Below are 21,781 nucleotides of genomic sequence, written 5' to 3'. Positions count from 1 at the left end.
GTTGGCTTCACGTGGGGCACAAGGTCAAGGTGTAACAACTAACAGCCTGTAGTGCACACAAATACATGTAAATAGAAAAATTCTTACAGCAATTAGTTTAAATATCACATAGAATTTATGTAAAACACAAAAAATTGCTAAATCTATACAGATAGAATCAACAATGTACTTATCTGAACAAGGCTCTCTGATCAGTTCAGTCTTGCAAGGAGATGGCTCTGAGATCTTTGAGCGCAGTCCTTTAGTGCCCTTGGGGCAGCTTTGGTATACAATATTTTGGATTCAGGTCTTTAGCATACTTTTCAACATTTGAAAACTGTTCAGCGGGATGCTCGTCTCCAGGGATCATATGCATCATACACATGGGAGGAGTCATACGCAAAAAGCACTCAACATCATATAATAGACGTATCCCCACAATTCAACACGACAGTAAAACGAGACATAATGAAACATTCTTACCTTTGTATAAGTTAATGATCAGCAGGTGTGTCAGCCACACGGGGAGCACAGCGTGTGGTTTTTCACTAACTACTGCGCAGAATAAATGCTTTTTCTTCTATGGGTAAACATTGGGACTTTCTTCTTATGAATCAGGACGCGCGGCATTTGCTAGGAAATCGGGATTGTCCCGATCATACAGGGACTGTTAGCATGTATGCTTTAAGAGTTAAATACCCTTTTGGTAATGGTTGCCTTTTACTTGAAAGGCAATTACAAAATGATACCGCAAAAGTCTACCAGAAGCCATAATAGTAGTACAGTATTTCATGTTAGATTTTAAAATGTCACATTTGTAATTCAATATGTTAATGTAACATTATTCAGCAAGTTTCATTTGGCTTAATTAAGCAAAATTTGTTAATTTTACAGGGTGATGCAAAACTTTTGGCCATAGCTGTACTCTTCACCTATCTTTTTTTAGTGTAGATAAAAGCAATTTTGCTGCCATTTTAATATAAAATAATTTGACAAATTTGATCATTTGCTTGCCTTATTTTTTTGAGAAAATCATATGTCTCAAAAGCCAGAATACATGCTAGTGCTTTTATTGCAAAGAACATAGATGTTAAATGACCTGTTCAACCACCGGGGTCAGGATTCTTTACCATAGTGCGCCACTGGAATGGTTTAGCATCTCAGCCCATTGAACTTAATGGACAGGAAGGGCTGGATGCAAACTACTAGCCTGCTCACAATTCAAAGACAAAAATCATTCCATTCAAGTAAAGAGAGGGGTCTTTTGTTGGAAATCAATTACTAGGAGGAAATTAATTACTCTACACATCAATCAGTATGCTATAGGTCGTTATCAACAATTCATATGGATAACCAGTACCGTTGGTACAATAAGTTAATACTTTATCTAACAAAAAAAATATACTAGCCCATAAACATCTTTCTGTTAATCAGCAAATGTCTACGTATTCTGATTAAACTATTCTGTGAAAACTGGAAAAAATCTTACATATTTAGGAGATTTAAAAAATATACAAACTCCAGTCAGTTTACTAAAAAAATATATCTCTAAATAATAAGAAAATTGTTGGGCTCTGGGTTACAGTTTTCTGAACTCTTTTTCATTTTTTTCAACTGCTCTATAACAGGGGTTGTGGGTGGACTTAAATGTCTTGGGATTTGGCAGGACCTACAACACAGATATAATTCCCTTATTGATAACCTATTCTCCAATGTTATTGTTAAGCTATGGATATGTTATAGGAATAAAAATTGAATGGCATATCTTGCATGCAAGAAAGTAGTACATCAGTTAATTCTCTAAGGGGATATCATACACTGGGTTTACCCTTAAAAGTGTTCTGAAATGGCTGTCCTAATTGCAGGGATGACTGCAGGGAAGACTCCTTTTGCATAACAGTTGAACACATTCCAGTTTTTACTACAAGCTTGATTAGCCACAGTGTATAGGTAACAAGCTCACTTGTGCCCTATTAAACTGAATCTGCTATGAAAGGGGAGTCTTATTTCCAGCCCTGGAATTGGAAAGGATACAACAGAGAAATGAAAAAGAATGTAGGCCAACTGGGAAGATTCAGCAAAATTAAATTTGAAAACGTTAGTAGCTAAATACAGTTTATTCTCAAGAAAATAGTATGATGGACTAGTCAGTCATATGGAATTTTTACTGTACAAAGGCTGCAGCTGGAAAAGAATATGTGTTCCCCTTAACCATTGATATGGTCAGAAGACCGCTAGATTGCCAACCAGCATTCGCAGGACAGGTTCTGAAAATATCACAAACCATTTTTCACATAACAGAACACTTTTTTACCCCACATGACCCTGAAAGCATCAATTCAGATAAGTATTCAGAATATCTATTGATTGTCTATTATACCCTGTTGTAACAGGGGAGATCTGTGCTGGCTATCTGACGCTATCTGACGCATATAAAGATATAAAAAAAGTTTTTTTGTTTATTTTAGAATTTTGAATGTCAATATTGTACCGCTTTATAATAAATTAGCTTGCTTTTTCTTATCTTTATATCTGGCTGTGAGATAGCAGGGAGGGGGTTAAAATCCTCCCTGCTTTAAAAACATGTGAAAATGCACTTTTTGGTGAATGGGCTAAGGGTTTGTAATTGTTTAATTGTTTTATTGTTTAGATAATCCCCTGCACCTGGTGGTAATTGTAAATTGGAGCCAGGTGCAGGGTTTTTAAGAGAGGCAGCCAGTCTGCTTAGGGCTACTGAGAAGAGCCCGACTGTATGAGTGAGCAGTTGTGTGTGTTGTTATTTGTGTGGGTTTTTGTGGCAGGTAAACGGAGTATCCGTCCTGCAAGCCAGTTCTTGCATCGAGTGTTTAGTCAGTGCTCCGAAGGAGCTAGGTGTTTGTTTTGGTTTTTCTTTTGCTTATTTTTGTTATTAAAGTTGCGCATCGGTGCTATTTTTCTTTCAATCTTGTGTGTTGTCTGTAATTTTAGAAGGGAGAAGAACCCAAGCGGGTCTATTTTGGCGAGCTGGCTGTCACACTGGCAGATTTCTTTTTTTTTAAACTTTTACCTTGCACTCCACTGCGTTAGTTGCCATTATTGCAAAAAAAGAAATGCAAAAAGCAATATTTATTTGAAACGTGAAAAGCAACATTTATTTACTGATTAAAGAAGTCTGCAGTACTATTCCCACTGAATTCATTTGGGTTTCTATGCATTTGCATAATGTTGGGGGGTCCCTATCCAAATTATACTATTCACTGTTCAGCTTACAGTAATTTCTAATATTTTCACTACTCCCATCAGTCTACCCTCCACAAGCCATAGAATTTGCAAGATTCTTTAACCTCAAGTTAGTATACTTCCTTCAAATTCATTTGAATGCTTATTATCACCATCTCATGTTAAATTTGCTTGATTTATTCTATGTTTATGTGCTATCAGAATCCATAAACAATATTGTTCTTGCCTGCAGTATATTGTTCTAATGACATTATGTTGCTTTGCTTTGAAAAGTAGAACAGGTGATTGAGCACAATCTTTATGCTCATTGGCATTAAGTCACATTTTTTCTACTGGGCCTTGGGCTCATTACCTGCAAATTAATTTTCTCTTTTCTCCTTGCCCATCAGAGTTTATTTTCTCGAAGTAATCCATGCCTGGGAACCTGTTACAAACCATGACTTTATATGTCATTTGGCATTACGTTGTTGCCTTCCAGGTCCTTATCTGATCATGTCACCTCGATTGTGACAGCTTATCCTCCTTTAACTTTTAATACCCTTATTGACCGTTAACCCTTTGACTACAAATTACCTTTCTCCTTGTTATTCATTCCCTGAGGAAACCTCCAAACAAATCATAAATAGGCACTTTTTAGTTGTATAAAATAAGGGTAAGGAAGAATTGGACTGTACAACCAAAGGCTACAAGTGTTTTTAATCCACCATGCCATTTTAGGTCACATTTCTGTACTGTGAAATTTTTATTTTATAGACACTTCTAAGCTTTCAGAGAAACGTCAGGTGTGCTGAACTCAAAACCACATGCATAGCAGAAGGACTGAAAAACAAACAAACAAAAAAAAAATATTCTTAATCATGTCTTTGTTTTTCAGCAAAGGCTTGCTATGCATGAATAAGTATATTTCATTCCCATTCCCTTCATCTTTTAAAGATTATTCTTGAATTTTCTCTAGTTTAACCTTGATACCATGAATCTGCTGTCAACAAACACATTTGTCATCTTGAAATGCTGTAGTTACTCCCTATTTAGACATCCAGCACTTACTCAATGTCTACTACTGGGTGACACATTGCTTTACATTGTATGTTCTGATGCCTGAAATTATTATTATTTTTTTTTTTGCAGGTTAATTCACATTCGACAAACCATGTAAAACAAAATGCTAAAATCTTTTAATATTATTTTTCAACTTACATTATTATTATTTGAAGATATTTCTGTAGGATAGAGCCAGTGAAATGCAAGAAGATATAAAAGAGAAGTATGTGTGTGTGGGGCGGGGGGTACTGGGAAGGGGGTACTTTATAGATGTCCCTATGGCAAGCCAGAACGTTCAATCAGAACATGTTGATCAAACTGCAATTAGCACTTGTGTTTCAGCTGAATGAATATTGATCAAGCCTATAGGAACTCTGAAGTCTACTTTTTATTGTGGTAGACAGAAATACAGTTTTTATCCTTGTTGAAGCAGAGATGGACTTAACATTTGTGACAGCATATATGCGAGAAGTAAGTGTAAGTGCAATACTTGTATCTTTGGTTTCCCATGTAGGCAAATGACCACAGCCATCTTTTCTTACATCAGGAGGCATGCCAGGCGGTGGTGCTTCTCGGGCGGTAGGTTAACTGCCTTGTTGTCAAACCTATTACTATGATAATGTCATTATGTGCTATTTTAAAATCAAATGAGCTTCTTCCCTTTTTCTTTTTCTTTTCTTTCTCATCCTTTCACCGTGCCTTATAGTAGATTTATTTCTCTCTCTCTCTCTCTCTCTCTCTCTCTCTCTCTCTCTCTCTCTCTCTCTCTCTCTCTCTCTCTCAGTTGTTCAACCAGTAGCATTGGTGTATAGTAGTTATATGCAAAATTATTGTGGTTCTTTCCCGCTGGAAGGGTTGATGTCATGTTCAGGACAATGTCTCCAGGAGCACCGTCTCACTTTTCTGTTTCTTCATTTTCTGTACCTTGATATACATCAAAGTCATAAAGAAAGCCACTTGCTCCAGCACGTCCCCAAATGAACTCCCACTTGTGCAGTTTTGCAGGCATGTAATAACATGTAGATGGTATTTTCCCTTGAACACTACCATTATTTCATCAACTGCATGACATTCTTCAGGAGGAACTAGAATAAACTGATCTCTGAGTTTTTGTAAACAAGGCCAGAGTTTCCACAATTTTTGAATCACTGTGAGCAGTTTTAGAAAACTGTCTTTAGACATCACATTAGATGATGGGGGGTACTCTGTCTCACAATAGACTCGTACATTTGGCATCTGTACTACCCCTATGTGCAATACATATTCACAGAACTTGCTCAATTTCACTGGCTCAATTTTTCTGTACATTATACAGGTTTGTTTGATATATGGAGTGCAGTTCATTTTATCCTCTAAAGGTCCCTCAATATGTTCAGTGAATTCCACAGCTGGAATTTCAAAGGGTACTTTTTGCCATCTATGCCGTTAACTTTTCTCTTTGCCCTGAGCTACAGATATCTCTAAATCATTTCAAGATATCTCCAAATCACTTCCGGTGAAAATGATTTATGTTTTGGACTGATTTCCTGTATGTTTAGAGATATATCTAACTGAACAGGAAGTAATTGCATAATGATTTGGAGAACCCTCTCAATTTGAGATATCTTAAACTGAATTTCAGATCTGTGAAAATCATTTAAAGATAGCTCAAAAACATTTTGAGATCTTAAAATTATTTAAATATATCTGAAAATGCATTTAGGTATCTAATTCAAAGCTCAATGCAAAATATATTTTAGTGATCTTTAAATGATCATAATGTCCCAAAGGACAACATTTTAACAGTCTGCACAGTTTACGAGGAGGAAAGGAGGAGAGGAGGGGGGGGGGTTGAATACTGGCCAAGATGGTCTTTGTTTTGTTATTTTCAAATGTTTGTTTTCGTGTTTCTCAGTTTAACTTAATCTTTTCACGTGTCTGTTTTCATGACATTTTGTTTATTCCTCAGCAGCCCCCTTTAAAGCATAATATTTGATCCAGTGAATAATAAATAAATAGAGAAAGAAACAAAAATGTAAAAAGTGACAAAACTAAGCACTTCAGACAGGGTTACCAAATTGATTACTAAATAAGGTATGCACTTTCACTCTCAAATAGAGTACAAATAAACTACAATTTCACTTTGAAATTCATACATCTATTTACACTGGGGGGGGGGATATACATATCCAATGCTTCATTATACATACAATGACACTTTAAGAGAGACAAACTTTCAAAACATGTTTTAAGCTAATATTATTCACTACAGATGAGACAACAAAAATGTCATTAAATGAAAAGATGAAGCCATTAAGATGACCCAGCAGGGTTTATGTGTACAGTAGTTCTGCAACACAAAACATTTATCTTACATAAAACCTATTAAAATGGTCTGCTTTGTAATTCAGGCTTAATGGTATTGCTGTTGCTGTTAAGATCTTGCATGTTGCCAATTTCAATATGTGGAAGGAAAAAGTTTAATCAAAGCAATAACATCAGATCAAAAATGAGTTTCTTAATATGATCAAATAAAATAAAAAGAAGGTTTGATGCCGATGTGTGACAGAAATACAATGATTCTTGGTAGTAAATCTCCCTCCCGACCTGTGAAGGCGCTAAGCAGTGAGAACACAGTTCATTGGACAGACTGGCCTGACAGTTCTTTCCCAGGGTTCAAGGGAAGTCGGCCAACTTGAAAGGGGGCGGAACTCCGTTGCATTAGTGCATTGACCTAGAAGGGAAACGACGTGGCAGTTGCAGATTGGAGGGGCGGCTGCACTCGTTTACCTAGGGGTCATGTGTGACGGCATAAAAGGGGACGGAGAGACACAATCTGTTCCTTCGCTTGGCTTGTGTTTTGAACCTGAAAAGACTGTGAGAGACCCCATGAAATATATGTATCGTGAATGGCTTGTTTGTTTGTCTATAATTCTCTTGTTTGTGATTATTAGACTGCTAACACATTCCAGAGCTGTTGGCAAGGGCCAGCACAAAAGCCTGAACAGCACTGCACTACTGTCACTGATAAACTTGTATCACCCACCACGAACACTACTGCATGCACCCAGGACTGGTGACCGTGTTGGTCTATTGTGGGACAGATATATTGTGTTTACTATTTGGGACTGCAACCCCATCATTATTTAATCTGTGCAATACACATTGTTGTGTATTGACGGGGGATTAATATTTGGTCACCAGACCTGGATATAAAAATAATAAAACGTTTTCCAAAGTGGATTATAAACATCTCTGTCTGCTTCATCATGCACTGCATCACGAGTATATAAATTATATACATATATATTTATTTTAGACCTTGGCATATTTACTTTATACATATACCACTTTTTTACTCGTTGGGCTAATACTAATTAAGCAAAACAGCTTAAAAAAACACTGCATACTTACTTTAATATCAAGATTAATACTATGGTGAATGGACATTACAGTAATTCTTTATTGATTTCCAGTATCAAGGGTCTTCTCTAAGTTTAAAAATAAGGGCAATTCATAAAACACTGCATTTTATTCCACCCTTCTGGTCTGCAGAAGCAAATAGATTGCAGAGTCTTACTAGTACTGTACACTACAAAGCATATCATAGTCTTATCACAATGTTACTGTTGAAACTAAATGCAGATTACTTACATCATGGTGCAACCACCCCAACTGCACATGATCAGTGTGTACGTCTGCCACAAGACACAATGGCACTTTGAAAATGCCTGTACATCCCACACACATTTCACTAAACTTTCTGTGGAGGGAATGGCACTTTTCGTTGTTATCAGATCCAATTTAAGACTAAAAATCGCTGTTTATATGCTCTCAAAAACACGCTACAGAAAAACACAAAAAGACAGTTCTGCACATTATCCACCCCTCTCAAACACAGAACCTGAAGAATTACTGAAATCAGAGATGATGTTGAATGTATTTTTATTCCTCATGTCTGTTCAGTGTGTCTGCACTGAGTGACAGGAAAACAAAAAATACACAGATTATTCATTGTTTTCTTAACAATAATATGATAGTCAATCAGAATGCAGTGTCCTGACCGGAGAATTTCATGTTACCTTTGTAAGTACAGCTCTCTCTCTCTCTCTCTCTCTCTCTCTCTCTCTCTCTCTCTCTCTCTCTATATATATATATATATATATATATATATATATATATATATATATATTCAAGAATATTATATAACTCATTAAAATAATGCTGGACTAAATTATTTAAAGAGAGGTTAACATGTTGTAAATAAGATACATGGATATTAGTTCTAGCTAAGGCCTCATATTGAGTAATGATACAAGTTATTGGTGTGTTCCCTGTAGCTGTGTCTTTGCTAATACAGTAACTGTTATTAAGTATTACTGTACTGTGCGTATAATAAAACATACAATTATGGCCATTATTTATTTATTTATTTTTAATAAGCAGAACTATAAATTCCATTAAAACATTGAGCTACAATGATATGTTTCTTCCAATATTAGTTGACCAGCATGTCTTTATTGTTCATGTAAAAACAAAACAAAAAATCAAATGAGCATTCTGTAGCCCTCCTTTAAAAGAACCAGTCCTTGAACATCCGATTGGTTTGATGTTTTTATGTAACACTAAACTGTGGTTATTGTTTTGTTTGTTTGATTTTTTTTTTTAAGAGGGATATATGAAACGTAAAGACTGAGATAATAAATGCCTTTTAGATATGTTTGAGAAATACATGATGCCTACTGGGATAAAGAGCAAAGTTGTTACATGAAGCAGTCTACAACAGACCAAGTAACTCAACCCAAAACTGTGAAAATGATCAATGATGCTGCTGAAAGCACAAGATCACTGTGTTATTGCTGTGACACTGTACTCTAGCGACCTAGATTGTAACCAAAGCTCAGGGCCTTTCATAAACACAGTTAAAAAAAGTTATTAAAATGAAGGCTTGTGCATTCACTTATAATTATAGTGAAACACACATCTTATATATATATATATATATATATATATATCTATATATATATATATATATATATATATATAGAGAGAGAGAGAGAGAGAGAGAGAGAGAGAGAGAGAGAGAGAGAGAGAGAGAGAGAGAGAGAGAGAGAGAGAGATGTAGATACACGCACACAGTACATATACAGTATGTGTTTTAGCAAAATCGTACAGCAAAACTATAGTAAACTTTGTAATGTAACAAAAAAAAAAAATGACGAAATGTAAAATCGGGCCTATAATTTTCTATACAATTTATACAGAATTGACTTAAGTACTTATTCATGACTTTACTGGGTATCCCACCATCAGTTTTATACTGCAAATACTCCATTCAACTATTCTTTTTCTGTTATAGGCTTTGTGGACAGTCAATAATAAAGTTATGTTTTCTAACCTGAAATCTATCTTACTGTGCAGGTGGAATGCAATCCTTGAAATTCCTTATTACAATTCTGATAAAGGTTAAATGAATGTTACTACTGTGTTTGAATATGGTCTTTTATAAATGTTACAATAATATTATATATATATATATATATATATATATATATATATATATATATATATATATATATATATATATATATAATACATTGCTATATATAGTTATGTATAGAAATATGTAAGATTTAACAGAATTAGTTTGTTTACACTGTCCTTCAAGAGAACAAGAGCGCAATGGAGTGATGATACAAATAACACATCATAATACCTGCAGGACCCCCTTCTAATGACCCTGTTTTTTGGTTAAACAACAACAACTAGAGTAGAATCGTGACATTCAGTTCCTGCTTCTGCTGCTTTAATATTGTTGGGGTAATGGCAAAAGTGTGCTAGGGGCTAATGGTTAATGCATGGCACTTTGCTGTAAATAGAAACACTGGTGTTGTGAGCACTCTCAGTCCCCTTTCTTTCAATAGCATATTCAAGCAGTAAACAGATAAATTAAATGCTATAGTGCTACTTTGGATGCTATGTTAATTTATTATTTTGTGTTGTGTTTACACGCTGGACACTCCAATATCTTACTTACAGAGATTATGTAAAGCCATTTATTTCAGTGGACTGAAAATTTCACATGTCTATATATATTTTTTAAATGTAGAGACTTTTATTCTAGCATTTTTCACCTACAAATGTTTTTTTGTTTTGTTTTGTTTTGTTTTATGATGTGCTTTTGCACTGTGCACTGTAGCTTTCAATTTTAATGTTTGTTTAGTGAAATATTTAAAATGACAAAAGGCTTGTCTGGGATCATGACGTTAATATCTCATAATAACTGAGCCATAAGAAAAAATATAAAAATAAATTTAAAAAGGTAACATTTTAGTAAATGTGATACTTCAGTTGTATATTATTTTTGTATACCCTAGTGTAGGTCAGTGATGCTGTCTTGTGTTCTGATTTTCAGAGCTGGACATTTCCTTTTTCTTCAGACCGAGCTGTGACCGTAATGGACAGTGTGACAGAGCAGCCTGTGTTTATTGGTGCTGTTTTGTATTATTATTATTATTATTATTATTATTATTATTATTATTATTATTATTATTATTATTTATTTATTTATTTATTTATTTATTTATTTTATGTATTTATTTATTTATTTAAATATACTGTTTGGTGTTTGTTTTATTGTTACAATTCAAACAATATTTGCTCCTCGTCTCTGCCAGACTACATCTTGTGGTCGGCAGCTAGTGAGTGACTGATTAACAGATTGGCTGTCGACCACGCATATGACAAAACCTGTGCAGAATGTGGTCGAGGAATAAACTAGGTAATTAATGGCCAGTTAATTCCTCGACCACAATATAAAAACCAGCATCTTTTGCTGACAGGGGTTGGATGCTCAGGGAGTAAGAACGAGAGACAATTTATAGAAAACAATTGCTACTCGTGCTGGCTTTACACCAGCACGATACTTGTTGGATTATTGTGTCTTTTGTTTGGGCCAATGTGCCTGTTGTTTTGTGTATCAGTGTATGAGAAGTTGAAGTTAAATAAGAGTGGCTCACTAATGTTTCAAGACCAGGTAAATAGTAAAAAATATTTGTATGTGTACTGGGTCTAGCATAGGTAGTAAATCTTTCGTATAAATCTTTCATGTTAAGAAAACTTGGGAGATGTGGTTTGTGTTGTTGTATGTTTTCTATTTAAGGGCTGTAAGTGAATTTGACTAAAAATCTATTTAGGTTAAATTAAAGTAATTCCATTCCTATGAATGCTGATTGTCATATATTGAAATCAGTACAGGTATTTCTGCACACATGGTAAATGGTGAATTATAGTTCAATAAACATACCACGAAAATGTACTACATTTCCCTATTAGGAACACTTAGAGTAATGCTAAGAAATGCACTTACTAATGTAGTACTTGTCAATATTAGTAAAATACCTGCAAATCTAAAAATTAGAGAGGAAATAGCAAATCTTCCTAAAGGTTTAATAACTGTCTAATTTATCTGACTATTTGACAATGATAAAATATCAATGTACAACACAAAATGACCTGATAATTGTCATAAGTAATGGTTTTCTGTTATGAGTGTAAAATGTTTAATACTTTGCCTGGTGAAATTGGAGATACAGTACTGATTGGTAAAGTTGTACTTAATGTAGAGTTTTTAGAAAGATAATATTTATATCAAATAGCTATATAGATACATTTTTTAATTTGATAATGTACCAGAATATTACTAATCTAACCCTAACCCCCCTGTTAAAATGAATGTCTGTACAATACCTATGTGTAAATGAATAGACAGTAAGAATACATTTACTACAAATGTTGAAAACCCTTAGATATGATATTAGAAACGTACAAAATGGTAATCGCTCCATGACTAAACAATATGTAATGATTTGCATGCCTAAGCTAGTTTACCTCATCATTGTACAGTAGTTATTCAGCATGAAGATTTTTAAAATGTTTTTTTTTTTTTTTTTTTTTTTTTAAATCTCATGTTTTAGATTAGACTATAAAAGCATATTCAAATGATACAAATTGAATTGATGAAATGTTTCAAAGTAAAATTATATCTTATCATATATTATTTACCTTGAAAAAAGGAGGTTTATGCTGGAGAAATTGATAGTTATTTGTTAAGGACTAAAACTTTATATTTGTATTTAAATATTATTCAAATAATGGTAGTATCATCCTGTATCTTAAGAAATTAATATTAACTAATGTTTGCATATTACCAACAGAGTGGGGGTTTTGCTTAGGTTATTGAGGTATTATTGTTAAATATGATATCTTCAAATAAGCTCTACATGCCCCTGAGCGTATAAAGAACTGTGCACACATATCTCAGCGTAGTTTTTCCTTCAAGCCTGCTGCAATCACGGACGCAACGACCTTGAAGGTTAACGGTTACATTTCTATTTCAACCAGGTTTATGATAATAACCTAACGTCCCTTTCAAGTATGAAATGTAACCATTACCCCATGGGTAAGTGTACCAAAGTCATTGCAAGGGCAATATTGCAGAACGACTACAATGCTACAAGGCTAAGCCGAGAGGTTACAAAACGTAGGGCTACAAAACTGAGGGAGAACTCCTGTGTTGTAAAGGCCAACTTGGAAGCCACCTTTAACACTCTAATTCCAAAGCCAGGGTTTTGAGGATCCAGGATATTTTATCTGTACAACCTAGTGAAGGTATGAGGAGTTGCCCACACCGCTGCACTCCATATGTCTTTGACAGATGCACCCTGGAATAAAGCCCACAAAGTTGCCATGCTCCTTGAGGAATGGGCAGTGATCTTCTCTGGAGGGGGCAAGTAGGCTCGCTCATAGGCAGTCCTGACTGTATCTGTTTAGACAGGGTTTGACCATAGGAACGCCCCATAGCTGATAAAAAATTGTTCGGACTGCCTCTTTTCATCCTGTCAACGTAGTATGCAAGGGCTCGCACTGGGCAGGGAGTATGGAGCTGTCCCTTCCTATCAGACTAGAAAGGAGGTGCATAGAAAGCCTCCAATTCCACAGACTGGTTGACATGAAATCTTCACCAAAAAGGCAGGATTGGTACAGAGCGTAACCTTTGTCCTGGCTTCTGCAAAAATGAAGCAGGCTTTCACAACTGAAAATGTCTGCATCTCACTCACCCACTTTGCAGAGATGATTGCAAGCAAAAAAGCTGCTTTGAGTGATAAATATTTCAGCTCAGCTGAATGCAAGGGCTCAGATGGAGGTTTCATGAGTGCATCCAGCTCCTCATTAAGCCTCCAGCAAGGAACAATATCTTTCGAGTCAATTTTGACATGGCAAGCTCTAATGGCTGCCAGATAGACCTTATAGTAGAGGGGGATTTCTCCTGGTCAAACAGGTCCTGCACTTATACCTGTACTGGGAATGTGGACGCTGCTCTGGCATTTTGTAGGGTGTCAATAGTTTTATTGGACAAACTCAGACAGCTCAAATGCAGCCGTTCAGGGGCCAGATCCAGGGTCGGGATCGGGATGCCTGACTGAGCATATCGCGGCCCTTGGACAGTCTCCACGGCTTGCCGCTCAGGAGCTGCATCAGAGCTGAAAACCAGTCTCCTGGCCAATAAGGGGCTACTAGAAGGACCTTGGTCCAGTCCTGTCTGATTTTCTCCAGACACAGCGGGAGCAGGGCAAGCGGTGTGTCAAGTCATCTACCGCCAGCGGGTACCCGCCTCCTATTATGGAGAACCAGAGGGGACAGTGGGTCAAGGCCTGCTGCAAGGCCTGCAAACTGTCTGCAGCTCAAAAACATTTACGTGGAGACCCTGCCAAGGGAGGTTCCACAAACCTTGCACACATACAAATGCATATTTCAGAAAAGTTGCTACTTTGAAACTTCATCTTAAAACAGTCATCAATACTAAACACACAATTTGCAAGCTCCAATTTAAGATCCAGTCTTTTTGTCTATTGAATTATTTTTACATACTCTTTCAACAAGTGTTGCAAACTGCTAAATTTATAAATACTTTTTTGGGGGTGTGGAAGGGCAGGAGCCCTGCACAAGCAGATGTTTTTTTTTTTTTTTTTTTTTTTGTGTAAGTGCATATTGTAAATCGTGTGTTTATTGTGGTTGTTGTAAATAATTAATGGAGTACCTGATGTCCCTGGGAGAGCCTGTCTGCTGTGTGTGATTGCCAGATGTGGCTAATCAGAAGGTAGGTGTGTTGCAGGGGGTATAAGGTGTAAAAACATCCTGTTTGTTTATCTCAGGGCTGTTGTAAGCCATAGGTAGAGCCCTGTGTTTTTCGCAAATACAAAGTATGAAATAAAACGAAATGCAACCTATAAAATGAAATAAAACAACATGTAAAAATAAAATAAAACAAAAATTAATTATAAAACATAGTCAGAAAACAAGAGAGACATTTTCTTTCTGCTTTGCTTAGTGTTTAAATACAGAGAAACCCCAAGCTTGCTGTATAGTGTTATATACTTGTAAAAAGTATATAACAGTATAACATATGGGGTGCCATGTGTAGAAAAAGCGTTAATATTTTAACATCTTTTTTTCCGGATTTAACTTAAATCTTGTATTTTTTTAGTTTAGTTTAACAAAATCTTAAATCTTCTTAACAAGATTGAACAATTAGCTAAATATTTAACTATGCATTTGTATGCAAATGAGCCCCGCCCACTTTGTGCTTTCACACGATTTGATTATCTCTTGTAAAGCTAAAATTTGCATATGTCCCTATTAGCATTACAAGAGCCAATCAAATCGTGTGAAATCACAAACAGGTGGAGCTCATTTGCATACAAACTCCAGATTTAGCTGGCCAAATATTTAGATAAATGTTAAATCTTGTTAAGAGATTCAAGATTTAAATATTTAGGTAAATGTTAAATCTTGTTAAGAGATGTAATATTTAGTTAAATGTTAAATCTTGTAACTAGATATAAATTATATCTGAATGTACACATTTAAAAAAAAAAAAAAAAAGTATTTATTTTCACAATTTATAAAAAATACAAGATATACGTTAAATCTGGGAAAAAATACAAGAGTTAAGTTAAATCTGGAAAATAAGTCATGTTAAAATATTAAGTCTTTTTTTTTTACACATGGCACCCCATATCCCCAATGTTGAAATACAATTCCTATCGCAATAGCGTTATCATCCGTGTAATATATATATATATATCTATATATATTATATATAAGCTTATATATATATATATAATATATATAATCTATAATATATTTATTTTTTTTTCAAGTTTTATCGTATTGTATTTTTCTAGAGGGCTCCGTACCCGTACTGACTGACAATAGGCAGTCAATTAAAGAGAGTGGGAGACTGTACGTTACCGTTACTGCCGCTAATGAGAAACGAACGATGGTAACTAAATTATATTTCTGTGCGTTAAAAAAAAAAAAAAAAAAAGCAGTAAATAAAAAGAGTAGATCCCACCCAGTATAGAAGACAAGCGGGACCTCCATTTATTTTAGCAGAGTAGTGCAAGCCATTTTAATGGCACCTTTACTTTGATAGTTTTTTGTACTGTGTTTATTTTGCTTTTTCTGGGCTGTATGTCCCCCATGAGCTACCATTGCTGGTAGCATCACGTGGGGTTCCTGTGTGTGTAAATAAACCTATTCACTTGGAGGGTGTGTCAATCCCAACCTTCTGTCTCCATCTCCTCTCAATCAAGCAGCGAACATAACTGCATGTCATCCAGAGAATTCAATTAATCATTCATTGCAAGTAGTCCTTACATCGAAGGTAGCAACACCCCTGTTACAGAGGGGTTATGAAACTATTTAATTAAATTATGAGAATAGGTTCTGAATGAGAAAAATACATTAATGTACTTTATGCTGATTAACAAAGCAACTTGTTATCCTTAATCCATGCATGTCTCCGTGGCAATGTGACCTCCATAGCACAGGGCTGCTTGTTCATTACACAGTACACCTTAAGATTGGCTGCAATATATTTTATAAACTGTATGGGTCCCAATACCAGTACCTGCCTAAAAAAACATTTTAGCCTATTTTTTAGGCAATTGTGGATTACACTTCTTTATATCCATGTTAAATACATTTGTGTGTAGTTTTTCTCTTAAGCATAATTAAAACATATAATGGAATTCCTTTCAACTACTTTGGCCTCCTGCTAATGTTTTTTAAAGAAGTGAATCTTTTTCACATGGTCAATAAGGCTTTATGACCTTCACCGACCATACTAAGTGTTCAGACAGGCCAGGCAGAAAATACAATGTATTATCAGATTCGAAATGTACATAAGGAATCACAATGAACTGGGTAACAGATTGCACATTTTTATTATTAAGTAATATAGCAAGACATATCACAATAGATTATCTCTACCTTCTGTATAATTGGCTTCTTTAACACAATTGATACTGCTGGTAGATTTCTTCTTACATTGACGTCAATGAGACTGAACAATCTGTGAACTAACTGCTTTGCTCTGCCCTTAACCGACTGAGGCACTAGATAGAACCATGGAGTGTTTGATTTGTGAAAGCAAAGCATCCTTAGCATTTAAACAGCTAGGCAGCAAGAATATTGGAATGTTTAATTCACTGTGACACAGTCTACTCGAAATATCAAAGTCCAACCAGAAATCTAAACATCACTTTGTATTCAGAAGTCATGTTAGCGCCACACAGTCCCTTAAGTAATGATATTGTTTACTTGTCAAAAAAAAAAAAAAAAAAAAGATGCCTCGACTGCAGCGAATGGTCTGCAATCACAGTGCCCGTACAAAAAAGCTATTCAGTAGATCAAAGCATTTTAAACAAGGAACATTGATTATATATTAAAATTAGCTATTTGGTACCACCTTTAAATTCCTAACACGTCTTGAACCCATTTCTTATTTTCTAAAGTGAGAAATTTATGTTAGTTTTAAAGCAACTTTAACCTAACCAGCATTTTAAGATCATCGTAAGTCCAACGATGTAGTGTTTCCCATACACTATTGTAATTCTGGTCGCTCTTGAACTACTTGCATTCACCAGTGATCTGGTGTAAGCTTGACATGTTCCTGGAGGTTGTGATGCTCTGTGGAAATGTAATGGCAGAACTTAGTAAGGAGAGCTTCTTTGAATCATTAACAACACCGCAGAAGCCCTTGTAGTTGGCTAACTGCAATACACTTTCACATAAGAGAAATCCTGCCATTCTTGCAAACCTTTTTGCTATCTCACGGTGGACCAGTGATTGAAGTGATTTCTCCCCACTTATTTTTTGTTTGATTTGTTATCTTATTTTTTAGTTTACAGAATAATATATCCTTGTTTATCTCATTTTGGATAAATATATTTAGTTTTTTCACTTCTTTTGTCTGCCTTTTCAACCAGCAGTGCATATATTTCGCCAGTAACACTGGAACTAGCACTTGGCAGTCATGAATTAGACCCCATCTACATTTTCTTCTGCTTTTTGATAAAGCAAGCAATCAAACGCACTCATTCCTAGAAAACAGAAAGCATTTGTTTTCAAGACAGTAATGCAGTAATGTTTAAGGCATAGCTAGCTAAATAATCAATTTCTGAAACAAACAGCTAGTTGGAAGCTATGTGATTAATGGGGTTCTTTTTCTGTAATTTCTTAATGCCTTGACATTCCATTTCATTGCAAGGAAATGACAAAGTTTTTCAGTTTAAAGGAGTTACTGTTCAGATTTACAAACAAGTAATATAAATCTGTGTTCTGTAACTCAATAGCTCTTAGGGGCAGATGTACTAAAGTGTTGCGGTTGTTGCAATAGTCGCAAACGAGTCAGAAATCTAGGGTGAATTGTACTAAACATATGCAATGCTGTTAGTGACTTTTTAGACAATGCTTTGTGGCAGCAGTACTGTTTTGAGGTTTAGCCTGACGTGAATATGTAATTATGGGCGTTCCAGCATAAAAATGGGATGGAGTGCAAATGAGAGTCCTCAAATATTGTAATGAGATACACTAAAGCTGCCGGCAATTGCGACACTTACAATTGCATCAATTTAAGAACTTTTGAAAGCACGTTTTAAAAAGTCGCAATTTTTGCAGATGTTTCCCAGTCCGCTTTTTCAGCTGTACAGCACTGAACAACTGACTCACTTAAATAAAAAACTGACTCTACATTTGGCTAATAGGCTACTCATGACAATACGAATTAGTGGCATTATGCAACATTTTGCTGGCCACTTGAAATTCGTAGCAACGAGAATTGACTGCCCTTCTGTGAGTATTGTAACTTGTCAATGCGGCACCATGATCTATTTTGTGTTAACTGTCTAGACTACTAAGTAGGCAAAGCTAATAATAATAATAATAATAATAATAATAATATAATAATACACGATTATGAAAATCTTTTTTATAGAAACACATTATTTGAGGGCGAAGGTGGGGGCCCCACTATAGAATCTGAATGGGATTAAACTGCCTTTCATTATTTAAAAAATAAAAAAAGTTTCACGACTCTCTTTGTTAACATATTTTCTCTTAGTACATACAACAACATGTACACTTTGCAAACTGTCACAAGGAAAATGCAAATTCGGGTATGTTTGTGCTGCGACTGGCCCATTTTAGTACAGGTACCCCTTAGTGTTCTGAATATTATTGGGATTATTCAATTATTAAGATTAAATTATAGTTATATATATTATCAATTATATGATGTATATATATATATATATATAATATATATATATATATATATATATATATTTATATATATATATATGTGTGTGTGTGTGTGTGTGTGTGTGTGTGTGTATTATATATATATATATATATATATATATATATATATATATATATTATATATATATATATACTGCCAGAAATAACAAAATCTAAAGGAAAATAATTGAAAGTTTTACTGATCTTTTACGAAATTAATACAAGTTAACCATGAAGTGCCATCCACAAATTTGCTATGCTGTACAATGCCAATAAGTTGAATAGAATATTTCCTATCTTCCTGAGATTCTACTACAAGTAGGTGTTATTGACCATTTTGATTAGCAGACACTGTTAACCTCCCTTAATTTAAATAGTCAATAGAATCCATTTGAAATAAACAGGATTTAATGCCAAAAACTAAATATTTGTCTTTAAATATACAGCTTTGGAGTCCACTATATATTTAACAGGGGGTACAGTATAAAATGAGAAGCATGTAAAATGATGTGACATGCAGTTAGAGTGATATTGTCTGCTTGTTGGAGAGAAGTGCAGCTTAATTGTGGAAATGTCCACCTGTGTTTTTAGTTCACACAAAGAAAAGAGTGCTTTATTATACAAAAATAAGCTAAATTCTCTCCTTAAAACCAACTTGTATTTTATTTATCAAAATGGGATTTAAGTTTATTATAATTAATGATTAGGTCCAATATTTCAAAGAATTGGATTTTTAAATAAAATTAAAATTTTTGTGTTAAGGCAATTGTGACCTTCATGAGTCATACTAGCTTTTGTCCTCACAGCTTTGTAAAGGGCTGGACTTTAAATCAGTTTTTGAAGTGAGCAGATAATATAGATACATTAGCACTAGGGCTACTGCACTGGGAACATTTATTTGCATGCAGCAATGAATAAAGCAAGACAAGTCACAAGTGTCTTCAGATTGATTTTGATGTGTCCGCCTTGAGCTAGCTACCAATAAAAAATACTTCTGTCATAAGCTCCTTACAGGGTTTCTAAAGATTTATCAGTGTGCCTGACTTAAGCACAGCTTCATTGCAAGGGGCCACTCACTATGCACACATAGATATGTTCTAAAGCCAAATGATGACTTCATTAAGTTCCAGGGACCCATCAACCTCCAACAATGCAGTTCTGTACATGACCCCAGAGTCAGGGAACAATCATCTTGCAAACAAACACGAGCCAAGACCCAGTCACTTTACTGCCAGGCAGTCAAGCACTGGAAGCCAAGGATCAATTACTCTGAGTAAAGTCAATCACCTTCAACCTGTAATCAAATAACTGTCATTGACATTAACATTGTTAGCAAATAGAGACTTTTTTTTTTTTTAAATTTTAACAGATTCTTCAGTATGGAACAGCGGTTCCTTTTCCACTCATCTAAGATCTACTGTTACAAGCTTTAGGAAGCGCCACATTCTTTTAAAACACTTAAATACTCCCACATGTCTGCATGCTATAACAAACTCATAGATGTGATTCAAGATAAATCATCTATTATTGTTGAATGTTCTTTTTATATCAAATGAAATGACACCTCATTTCTTTCACAAAATGTGTTCATACCTATAAAGATGGCTTTTAGTGACATTTTTTTCAGATGGGTTATTTATTAATAATGTCACACACGCTACCAGGAAGAAAACAAAAGAAAAAGATTAAAAACTAGGCACTCCAAAACCTTTTTGAATGAACAATGCACCATGACAATATTTTTGAAATATTAATCATATATTCAACCAAAATGTAGAATATATATTTGAGATGCATGCTATTATTGAGGTTATATACATTATTAATAAACATTTATTACTAATAACATACATCTCAAATATATTCTACATTTTGGTTGAATCCATAAAGCTGCATATGAACTCTCTAGGCTCTGCTTTCACAAACAGAGCATGTCGCCAGATCAACCCTATTAAAGTACTGTAAAATGAGGTGACATACCCTGATCACACTAGTTACAGATTATGTCATTCTAAGCAGAAAATCCTTTCAAATAGGGTTTTACTTTGATTTAGATTGAACCATTTTTACAAACAAAACAGAAGTCACCAAACATGCGAACCATACATTTTACTTAGAATTATCTACAACACCATAAAATGGAAGGTAATACCAAATATTTATAATTCTACAATATACACTGAAATTAAACTTTAAGTAATAGAGGATCCTCACCTACATACATCTACAGAAAAAAAAAAAACAAAAAAAAAAAACAACACAACAGACAGAATATGAATATATTTTTATTGATTTTTTTACCACAGGGTTATTGAAGTCAGTGGAAAGTTGCTTTTTTTTTGTTTGTTTTTTCGTAAAAGGGCTAACCAATGCTTTAAAATTACAGTTTAATTTATTACCTTTTAACAGCTAGGAAAGTAAAAATGTTCCCACTTTCTTGTTTAGAAAATCCTTTGGCTGTTTGTTTTTATGCTTTATAATGTGGGATACGTAGATTCTAGTCCAATGTTGGTTCCTAATCTCCCTCTGTTGCTAGTTATAAATCAATTCAATTGTCTACTTGAGATCAAACCATGAAATACTACTGGACATGTACCAAGATTCAGCCATTAGGGTTGTATATCTTGAATAGGAGGCAGTGTGGTCCAGCGGTTCAGTTCCCACCTCTGGCACTGACTGACTCACTGTGTGACCCTGAGCAAGTCACTTAACCTCCTTGTGCTCCATCCTGCAGATGAGCTGTTAAATCACTGTGCATGTGATGAACAGTGCATAGCCTACTTCTGTAAAGCGCTTAGTGATGGTGGTCCACTATGAAAGGCGCTATATAAAAATAGTTATTATTATTATTATTATTATTATTATTATTATTATTATTATTATTATTCATGTAAAAAAAATGCACAGCCAAAAGATT

General features: G+C 34.8%; 1 protein-coding gene across 1 annotated transcript in view; it reads right to left on the bottom strand.

The window, feature by feature from the left end:
- The window catches only part of LOC121316386 (CUB and sushi domain-containing protein 1-like), a 590,542-nt gene that overhangs the window by 556,507 nt on the left and 12,254 nt on the right, over positions 1-21,781 (bottom strand). The window lies entirely within an intron of this gene.

The sequence above is a fragment of the Polyodon spathula genome, chromosome 5, assembly GCF_017654505.1.
Source record: "Polyodon spathula isolate WHYD16114869_AA chromosome 5, ASM1765450v1, whole genome shotgun sequence".
NCBI classification, from domain to species: domain Eukaryota; kingdom Metazoa; phylum Chordata; class Actinopteri; order Acipenseriformes; family Polyodontidae; genus Polyodon; species Polyodon spathula.
The sequence above is the reverse complement of the archived record's forward strand: the minus strand, read 5'-3'. Positions and strand labels throughout refer to the sequence as shown.